Below are 9644 nucleotides of genomic sequence, written 5' to 3' on the forward strand. Positions count from 1 at the left end.
ATACTTCACCCCAAGTGAGAAGCCTCTGGTGTTTGGATGGAGATATGCAAAATTGGATGGAACTGATCAGTTTGAAGGCAGAAGTAGTTATAAGGGGTAAGAAACCAAGGCAACCACTGCACGTCATGGTGGGATGAACAGTCCTAGCCTGCCAGTTGTGCAAGCATTTTATAAGGTACTGCAGAGAGAGAGAAAATGCCCTATGCTTCATTCCCTGTCAGGCTAAGGCACAATCCCCTTACCTCCTTTCCTTGGATCACCAGGTCTAAAGGGATTACACAACAAATACTGCTTTTGGGTTATACGCTGCAGAAGGAGAGGGGAGGTTGACAGCAAAACCTATCCATGACTGAAACATCAACTTTACGTAATGAAAGAAAAAACTCTCAAGTGTTTGTTTCTCCCTAAACTACTCATACTGAAACATTTTACAAATATCTTTCCATGCTGAAATTGTTTTAAACAGTATTATTTATTAAACATTTGCAATTTATTTTATAACAAACATTCTATGTGCCAAAATATCAAATGTATACAAAACTCCTGTGCCTCAGAAAAGAGCCCAGGTATTCAAAAAATATTTCAATTTCTGCTCTAAATGTCATAATCTCAGCACATGAATTGTTATGGCATCTATCAAAACAAGAAGCAAATAAGACAAAAAAGGAAAAGATGGAAAAAATCATCAACAGGTAAGAGAAAGCATGAAAAATAAAAAGAAAAACATCAGAAACTGGAATAGAAAGAAGCTGTAGATTTCTCCTGTTTTTAATCCAGGTTTTCTTCAGGAATCTACAGTCAACCAGTTCAGGAAAGAATACCAGAATGGAGACAGTTTTTCCTGAACTTTTCTGCTTTTTTTGTATGATCCTTGCCTTTGCAGACAGACTTTTAAATCACTTGTACTGCATGTCACGCATAATGGACGAGGCTAAAAGATGACATGTTATTGTTCCCACACATGAGAGCTCTCCGCTTTGCGTGTATGGATCCTTTCATAATCTCCTCTGGTACAATGATGGTCCGTTATTGTTAGCTGTTTATTCAACTAACAAAATATTTGTTTCAAGGCTCCTTGGATATTCTAGAATCAAGTTAATTCTTCTTTTAAAGATATTTGAAATAATATAATAACACGTGACCCAAATATAGTTGCAAAGTTAAAGTTTTTATTCTCTGGCTCCTTTATCATTGATCATTGGAGAGAATTTTAATTCAGTAAATACTTGTTTCTGTGCCTTGTGGCCAAAATTGATGCATTTTTTCCAAATAGACATAGTCAGATCTGATTTTTGCAAAGTCATTGTCTGATTTTATGCTCTGTTGCAGCTATAACACCACTTTTGAGAGGAGAAAATGTCTCTGGTAGTAGTATTTACAAGAGCCTCTGCCAGGCCCTCTTCTAACTTCTGTGTTGTTTTTGCTTGCCTGGTGCTTGAAGGTATACATGCAGTGATTGCAGATTTGTCTAATTAGGGAATGATATTTTGGTCCTTTCTGAATGAAGGGCAATAGGCAAACCTGCATATGGTTGCAGGGAATTTCTAAGAGAAGCCAGACTTTCCTCTGCTTAGCGAATGCACACGAGCTATGTTTACCATGCAGTTGCTTAGCTTGACATTTAAGTCTGTCCTAACAGATGGAGGGTTGTTTGTTTGCTGACCCTTGGTGTTGATCTGCCCTGTCATGACGCATTCATAGCTGTTATGTGGTAAGCACCAGGGCTGGCTGTTCTTCTTAGTCCTTCTCTGTCATGGTGGCTCCACTAGCATGGGTGCTTCTTTGGCCTCAGCAATCAGTTAGGAAAACGTGGTACTCAGCAAAAATTTTCTTGGTGAAAAGACCAGGCTACCTCAGATGGGTTCAACTCCCTCCCTGGTTTAAATTCGCCACTGGGAACGGCTGTCTGCTGTGATGAGCCCTTTCATGGGCAGGAACAGTGGTCTACATGTGGAAATACTTTTGGAAAAAAAATATAGACGGTCTCTAAATTTGTTTTTATTTCTTGGGTGGTGGTGCGTGTGTGATGGTGGTTGTGCAAATGGGCAGATGAGAGAGGAGATGCTCACCCTGAATACTTTACTGCTGCTAAAAGACCTCCGGTCCTGTTCTTGGAGCTGTGTGCTCCCTGCTCCGGTGACCATCTCCAGGGACCAGATGCACTTGTTAGGCTGGCAAAATGTGGAGGGATAACTTCCTGCAGCTTCCACAATCTGAATTTGCACAGCTGAAGGGCCAAGACAGCACAGGAGGGCAAGGCTGCGCTAATTGGTTGTGGGAAGAGATGAGGGGGAGAAGGGCTTCTTTTTTGGGGAGTGAGTAGTTAAATGAGTTGTTTTGCCTGTGCTTTCTGAGATGTGGTGTAACCAAGCTGAATTTTACATAATGCACTGATTGTACAAACAGAGAAATTACTGTTTTTTTCTAACTCACTTTTCTTCTGAAACATAGTGATATTCTACATGTTTTGCTTAAATAATATAAGCAAAAGAAAATAATACTAAAATATGTATATATATATTTCCTCTGGACAAGCTAGCTTTGATGGGGAAAGCTCTGATTTACTTTAGTCTTGGTACATACTGTGGTTCCCTGGCAAGAAAGCATTCTCTTAAATCCACATGATATCAAGCATGTGAGATCCTGACTGGACCTCAAGGTGTTCTTCATGAATATATGGCCATTAGCATTGTAAGGTAGCAAAGAAGACCCGGCATTCAGCGTTTTCTACATCATTTAATTATTATTATTTATTATATACATATTACATTAATTTAAAATGCTGTGTGATATTTTTGTGACCATATGCATTTGAGAGTAGCTAGTGTCTCCAGCCCTTGATAGGTTACTGGTCCTTCAAGGCTGCAATTCAAGATGTTGTAGTTGTACCTCTTATCTCTTCACCCTTAAAATCTCTGTGTCTGCCCTGCAGCTGGGAAGACGGAGAGACAAGTCTGTAGCTGTGTTACACATACAGGTATTCGTCATATACTAGGGTCAGCTGATGTTGCGTGCTGTAACATTCAACACTGGAGGAAAATGTAGCCTTTGTGGCATTCCTAAGTCAAGGAGCAAGGAGGGTGTTTTTTTTTTTTTTTTTTTTTTTTTGGTGTGTGTGTTTGTATGTGTTTTTTTTCCCCTCACTATTAAACTGCTCTTGGAAATCAAAACATGCTGTTGATATTTTGGGAAAGGGTTCATTAAAAATGAATTCTGTGACCATAAATCAAGTTTTGCACAAGAATTCAGCTGTGCATAGGTTTGCTGAATCCGCATGATAAACAGTTACATGACACGAGATTGCTACAGAAGGGTATGTGGTTGGGGTACAGGGTAGTGCGGACAACTGCACAAGAAAATCAATTATGGGCAGTGTACACCCCTTTTATTCTCACTCATAAGGCCAGCACACATGTTCACAGTGAGCATTGCACAGGGCTGTATTTATTAAGACACACAATTCTTTCATTTGGCTGGTCCCTGTAGCAAAACCACAATGCCACCACAGAAGAGACGAGACCAATCGTACTCACCTCAGCTGCCCTTTCTGCCACCACAAGCCCTGCTTCCCCTGAACAAAAAGGCAAAAATGTTTTTGTTTGCACAGCCTAAAAACAGATTGTGCCTTAGGAAAATAGCCAGAGGAAAAAAACTACTTCAAAAATACTGAGGAAAGGCTAAAAGATGTTATGTAGCCCTCCGCTATGCACTCCTTGCAGAAAAGATTTTTGTTTGAAAGCTGCGTGTAAATCCATAGCATGTTTGTAGAGCTACTGCTGCTTGAAATTTAATCCTCCTGTCTATGTTCTTGTATGTGGGGATTTTATTTTTCATGGGCTATGACTGTTGTAGGTAGCAGGGTGTTGGTATTGTGATTATGGTCAATGCTGCAGCATTTCAATCAATGGACTGTGGTGCTGCTCAGGCATGCTGAGAGGATTAAGAGACAAGTGTCATGGATTATCTGTTACTAGAGAGATGTTTTGAAAAATACCTGGAGCGGTAGGACCTTAGCATCAGAATTTCTGCAGACCACTCCTTTTCTTTCCTCTTTCCCATCTTTCTCTTCTGCTGGCTTATTTCCCCATTTCTTCTTCCTTGTCTACCCTCCACCCCTCTTTTACCCCCCATTTACCTCCACTGTTTCATGTTTGGAGGCAGGCTGTTGGACAACAGTTAAGCCTAAACCATTCTTGGAGAGCTGCTTCAGGAATAGTTTGCTCCAGAGCCGAATACCTCCTGGATGACCTCCTGTGGGGCAACATCAGTGCCCTCATGCCAGATAGCATGCTAAATTTAACATACCATGCTTGCGGGGGTTTCTTATACTGCCTATGTCTCCGTCTTTGTAGAGACATTGAGTCTGGTCTTGAGAAGAGTCCCTAAGATGGTGTAGACCTGTTGCTAATACTAAAGACTTGATTCTGCATCCCTGTGCAAGTATGTAGTATTTCCCCAGATCACAGGTCAGCTAATATGAATGGCATTTCAAAAGAGTTGGACAATAAGGCCTTGAAGTCACAGGTTTTTGCCAAATGGGACTCTTGTTGAAATATACTTCTGCATTTTAAAAATATTCAGCCTGCATAGTAAATCATCATTTAAAGTTCTTCTAGATTCCCCTTTCTGCCTTTCATTCTAATAATAAATAAATTGTTTGCCTAACATTTGGGAAGATGTTTATTTTTTTCCATTGCAGAAGAAATTCTCATGGAAAACACATTAGCAGCCCTGGAACAAAAGGCGTAGAGCAGGGCATTTCCCAGTGCATTCCTCTGCCTGATTGTTCTTCTCGGCGTTGAGAACCAGTTGGCGTACTCATTTATAACTACATGTTTTTGTACACAGTCATCGGGCTGCCGGGGGGAAAACACAACGAGAGGGCGAGTGAGCAAAGAGCATCTTGAGAAGAGTAGAGCCGAGTGGCTGGATTCTGTATCTGCTTCGTGGTCCTTGTGCAGACTCAATACCACCTCAAATGGCACTGAGCGCTGGGATAAGGGTCCACGCAGCAAGTGTTATGACAAATTGTATTTGCCAACTGAGGAAGCCACCCAGATGTTAGGTAGCTGAAAAGTGGCATGTCACCTGTCCTTGTGGCGATAATTTTGACCACCTGTCTTTGGTTCTTAGTGGGGACAGACAACATATGATGATGATGGTGGGGACGTCTGAGGCAGTACAGCTACTGAGGGAATCTGGTTGATTTTTGAGCTTGCAAGGTTCTCAGTGCCTACTCTATGGGACCAGTTAGCACGAGGACTTAATGCTAACAAAGAGTTAGATTTGTTATTTTTAAAGTCTCAGTGATGTGGACCTAGTTACACATTCCATCATCTCTGAAGAATTCTGTGGAAAAAGTGCAATCACTCCTTCTATAAAACTGACTGTGATGCCTCAGTAGATGCCTACAAAGCGCATCCTGTACACTGCGACCTCTGGTAACATTTCGTCTTGGAGGAGGGAAGCACAAGCTGCAGTCATTTTAGTCATCTCTTTTTGGCTGCTGCCTGATTTTTTCCTTGTATGTTATCTTCTCCTTGGGTTTTTGTGTATCCTCAGTGCTGTGACGTCCCAATGTGTGCAGCAGTTTTTCTTCCCACTCGGATGGTGTGTGATGGTCGTCACCTCCCCGTTGACTGGGAGCAAACACATCTCTGCAGGCCTCTGAGTCAACTTCTGGTGATTCTTCCTGGGGCAAAAGTCAAGAAAACTTTATGAGTCAAGGTAACATGACCAGTTAGGGTAATACGAGGTCTGTTTGCCCCTGCATGAGCAGTTACTGTCGTGTGGAGCAGGTACAGGATGCAAGGAGCTATGGTAGTGGTGCTGGGGCAGGTGTCTGCCTGCCAGGGGGCATTTGCACAAGAGGAGCCACAGTAAGCAATTATGTCTATATTGCAGAACAAACACATTCTGAATGCTGATGAATGACTGAAGCAGCTGAATTGTGCAATTTAGAAACATGGCTACTATACTCCTTTGGTAGTTAATTTTCTTGTTTATTCTGTGCCAAGTTCCAACATACAAAGGGAGCTTTCTGGCCACTTGAAGGTGTCACTGGAGCGAAACGCCATGTGCCACAAATTCCCTGGTCAGTTAGTGTACTTTAAGGAAATTTTGCCAAGCAGCTCAGCAGTGCTTTCCGTGCAGCAAGTGTGCTGGGGAGCAGGGAGATGAGTCTGGAATCCTCAGTGCTCACAGAATGAGGGAAGACTTCATCTGCTGCCTGCATCCTCCATCCTGTGACTGGCTTTGCTTGGCACATAATAGGGTGGAAAGCTAGAGCTCAGACCTTGTAGTCAGCCAGGTGGTAAATTAGCACCTTCCCACATTCTGCTAACTGTTTTCTTTCTGTGGGTGAATTAGAATAGGGTCATAGGAAACCAGGCTATGCTGAGAAGTCTAATGAAAAATGGAAGACCAATATTTTTCACTCAGGAATGAAAGATGGAGAGGGTTGAGGACACACATGCAGGCTCTAGAGGCACTGTTCGGTGTGCTGGCTGCAGAGTTCTTAGCTCTGTTTGTGCCCAGGACCCGAGATGCAGGTAGAATCGGCTTGTTTATAACAGAAGCTGCCAGGAGGCATTTCTTTGGCAAGCTCTCCAGGCCACATCTTTGGCCACACTGCAGCGTTACCAAAAGTGACCTTAGAGCTTAAGAGGGCAGCTGAAGTCTCCTGCAGCTCAGAGACGTTTCAGCTCAGTGTGGCCTGCTCTGTTGGTTTTCCTGACATGCTCTAAAAGCACCGGGTGAAAATCCTGACAGCATAAAGCAGATACCTTTTAGCAGGGAAGGAGCCTGACGGAGGTTTGATGGGAAAGGTCTGAAGTTCAATACAAGCTCTGATGTCTGAGTGGTGCTCTCCTCAGGGGTCCAAACTAGCTGGTGTAAAGTAGAACATCTTTATAGCAACTCTAATTTGTGCTGATGGCTGACTTGGCCTCCAGCCAACACAAAGTTGGGGCAAGCAGAAGGAAGGCTTGCAATCACCTCTTCCTCTCCACCAGCGCCGTCGCTGTGCCGAGCATAAGCTTGGCTCCGTGTGGGACTGTGTCACTGAATGCTTCATAACAGAATGCTTCGGGTCCAAAGCATGCATTCTGGTCTATCAGATAAGCAATATGCCTTTTTAAAATTGTCACCGGCACCTTTATACATGCCAATTCTAGTGATAATTGCTGAATTTCTACATTTAGAGGAAGCAAGCGCTTCATTAATATCACAATGTGCTATTGTTTATTGCACGTGTTCTGTTCCTTCTAAATATAGAATTTAGGTAATTGTCACTGTGGCTATTTATTTATTCATTACAGTTCAAAATGTAGATACATAAGATCCTGTGGTAATATTTATTTTTAAAAGTTTGGAATCTCTGAAAAATCTCTCCCTAAGATGGGTTCAGCTCTTAGCTTCCTATAAAAATTTCATATCGCATTTTTGGATGGCCATCTGGTTTGTTGAAGCCTGGAAAATCTGCCTTACACCAACGCAGAAATTTTGCTTAAAAAAAAAAAAACACTCTGAGAAATCAAAGGTTTTTTTTTTTTTTTGCTGCATTCATAGCAATTAAAATAACTTTGTATCTATCTTTTGTTAGTCTTTAGTGCTGAAGGAGTACAAACACTTCACAAAATCAATATAAGGTAAATAGTCCAGGAGATGCTCATGTTTTTCCTCTACTGTATTAGTGTTGAGAATACAGTTGATTTTCAACTAAAATATGATGAAAACTTGGACTTACACCATTGGTCTACCACGTCATTCAGTTGCTTTGTGCAAGGAATGCCAGCCATACCTGCACTTAGTAGATCTGGCTAATCAGGAATTGTACCGAAAGACAAGAAGCTCCTGAAACTTGGACTACCTGCAAATACTGCTGTATTTCACTGTGAATACCATGTGGTTGAGTCCTAGATGACTCCAAAGGCACCAGCAAGTAAGTATGGTAAATGAAGGATGACTTATTTGTCCACATCAGTGGAAATGCACCTTCAGGTCATTTGTGTCTCTCCTGTTGGTAGCATCCTGTTGGGATAATATCTCCTTGTATCCTTGCAAACACAGCAGAAAAAAGTTATTGCTGTGAAGTAACTGGTCATCTATTTTAAAAATGTTCATGCCTAGAGAGAGCTCTGAGGTTGCACATGAGCAGCTGTGGTGTCTCTGGGCTTGACTCACCTCACAGGTTTACTAAGAAGCATCATCTCATCCTCTAAATCATGCTTGGTGTTAAAAGCAGAGGCTCTCAAAATCAACATATTGACAGTATACTAACTTTCTACGTGCTGCTTGTGCCTCAGGAGATCAGTGGAAATGTACAGCAAATCTTTATTTGGTGTAGGATATAGCATTTAATACATATATCACAAGGTAAATGCATGAGAGCAAAAAGAACATCAGAACACTTTGAGAGAGAGAGAGAGAGAGAGAGAGAGCTTGGCTGAAGTATAGCTTTTAGTAATTTTCCACTTTTGGCTATAGATCACTGTCTTCATTTTTGGGGCAGGTATAATAATAATTAATTACTGTCAATTATTTATATAGCTCCAGAGAATTGCAAAGATTTTTTTTTTTTTTTTCCCAGAAAATGACAGCTGTGGCATGAGAAACCTTAAGATCCATACTAGCTTTAACACAGTAGGGATTACATTGAGCAAAGGATGGTGGGGCAAATTGTAGACTCCCGGAAAAAAAAAAAAAAAAAAAAAGTATGGAAGCCTTGCTGCTTGCTGTTGAGGCTATGCTTTTGCAGTTGAGATACAGTCAAAAGTGTGTCTGCTCTCCACACAGACAATCTCTGAACATCACTGCTGTGTGTGCCTATATGACTTCCTCCAGTGTGTGTAAGGGCCAAGAGTGCCCTGTGATTTCTTGAGTTGCTGGGCCCGTAAAGAGATAGGAAGCACGAAGCATTTCTGAGGCATTTCCTTGAAGAGTTCCTTAAAGAGTGATGCAGATCAAATCCAGCAAGGCTTGGTAATGGCTTTGGGATTTACCTACAAAGAACAGGTAATTAAGCCTAACCTGATGTTTGCTTACATTTCATTAAAAAAAAAAAAAAAGTAATTTAAAGCAATGCCCAAATAGATGTTAATTATGTTTATTTTTTTTTCTTTGTTTATACTTTGTTTATACTTTTAGCGTGTTTGTGCTGAATTATTATTATTTTTTTTCCTCCTGTAGTGACTGATCAGGTTAGCGGATTGTTGCAAGATATGTTGTGCTTTTGTTCTTTTTTTCCCTTGTCTTTAAATCTGTTCTCCGTGTGTTTATTCCTTGTACATATGGAGAAATAAGCACGTTCATGCTATGGTAGTGTTTTACCTTTCTTTGATGTGAAGTGTTCAAATTGTTTGCTCACCTTTCTTTTCTCTCCTGCCAACGTCCCATTACTACTGTGAGCTTGTCCTACATTTGTTGGAACACACTCAATCAGAAACCTTCCTGCTCTTTTTTTTTTTTTTTTCTGTTTTGCACAATTTCATGTTTATTTTGAAGGTTTCTTTTACATATCCCTTCCTGTGGTGGTGTTATCAGCACCTCTTCAGTCCCACAAAACTGGTCAAAAATGGATCATTCTTGGTGCCCCCCTCCCCCCCCCAGTTGTTTATTAATTTATTAATTTATTATTATTATTA

The sequence above is a fragment of the Anser anser genome (genome assembly GCF_964211835.1).
Source record: "Anser anser genome assembly, chromosome: Z".
Taxonomy (NCBI): Eukaryota; Metazoa; Chordata; class Aves; order Anseriformes; family Anatidae; genus Anser; species Anser anser.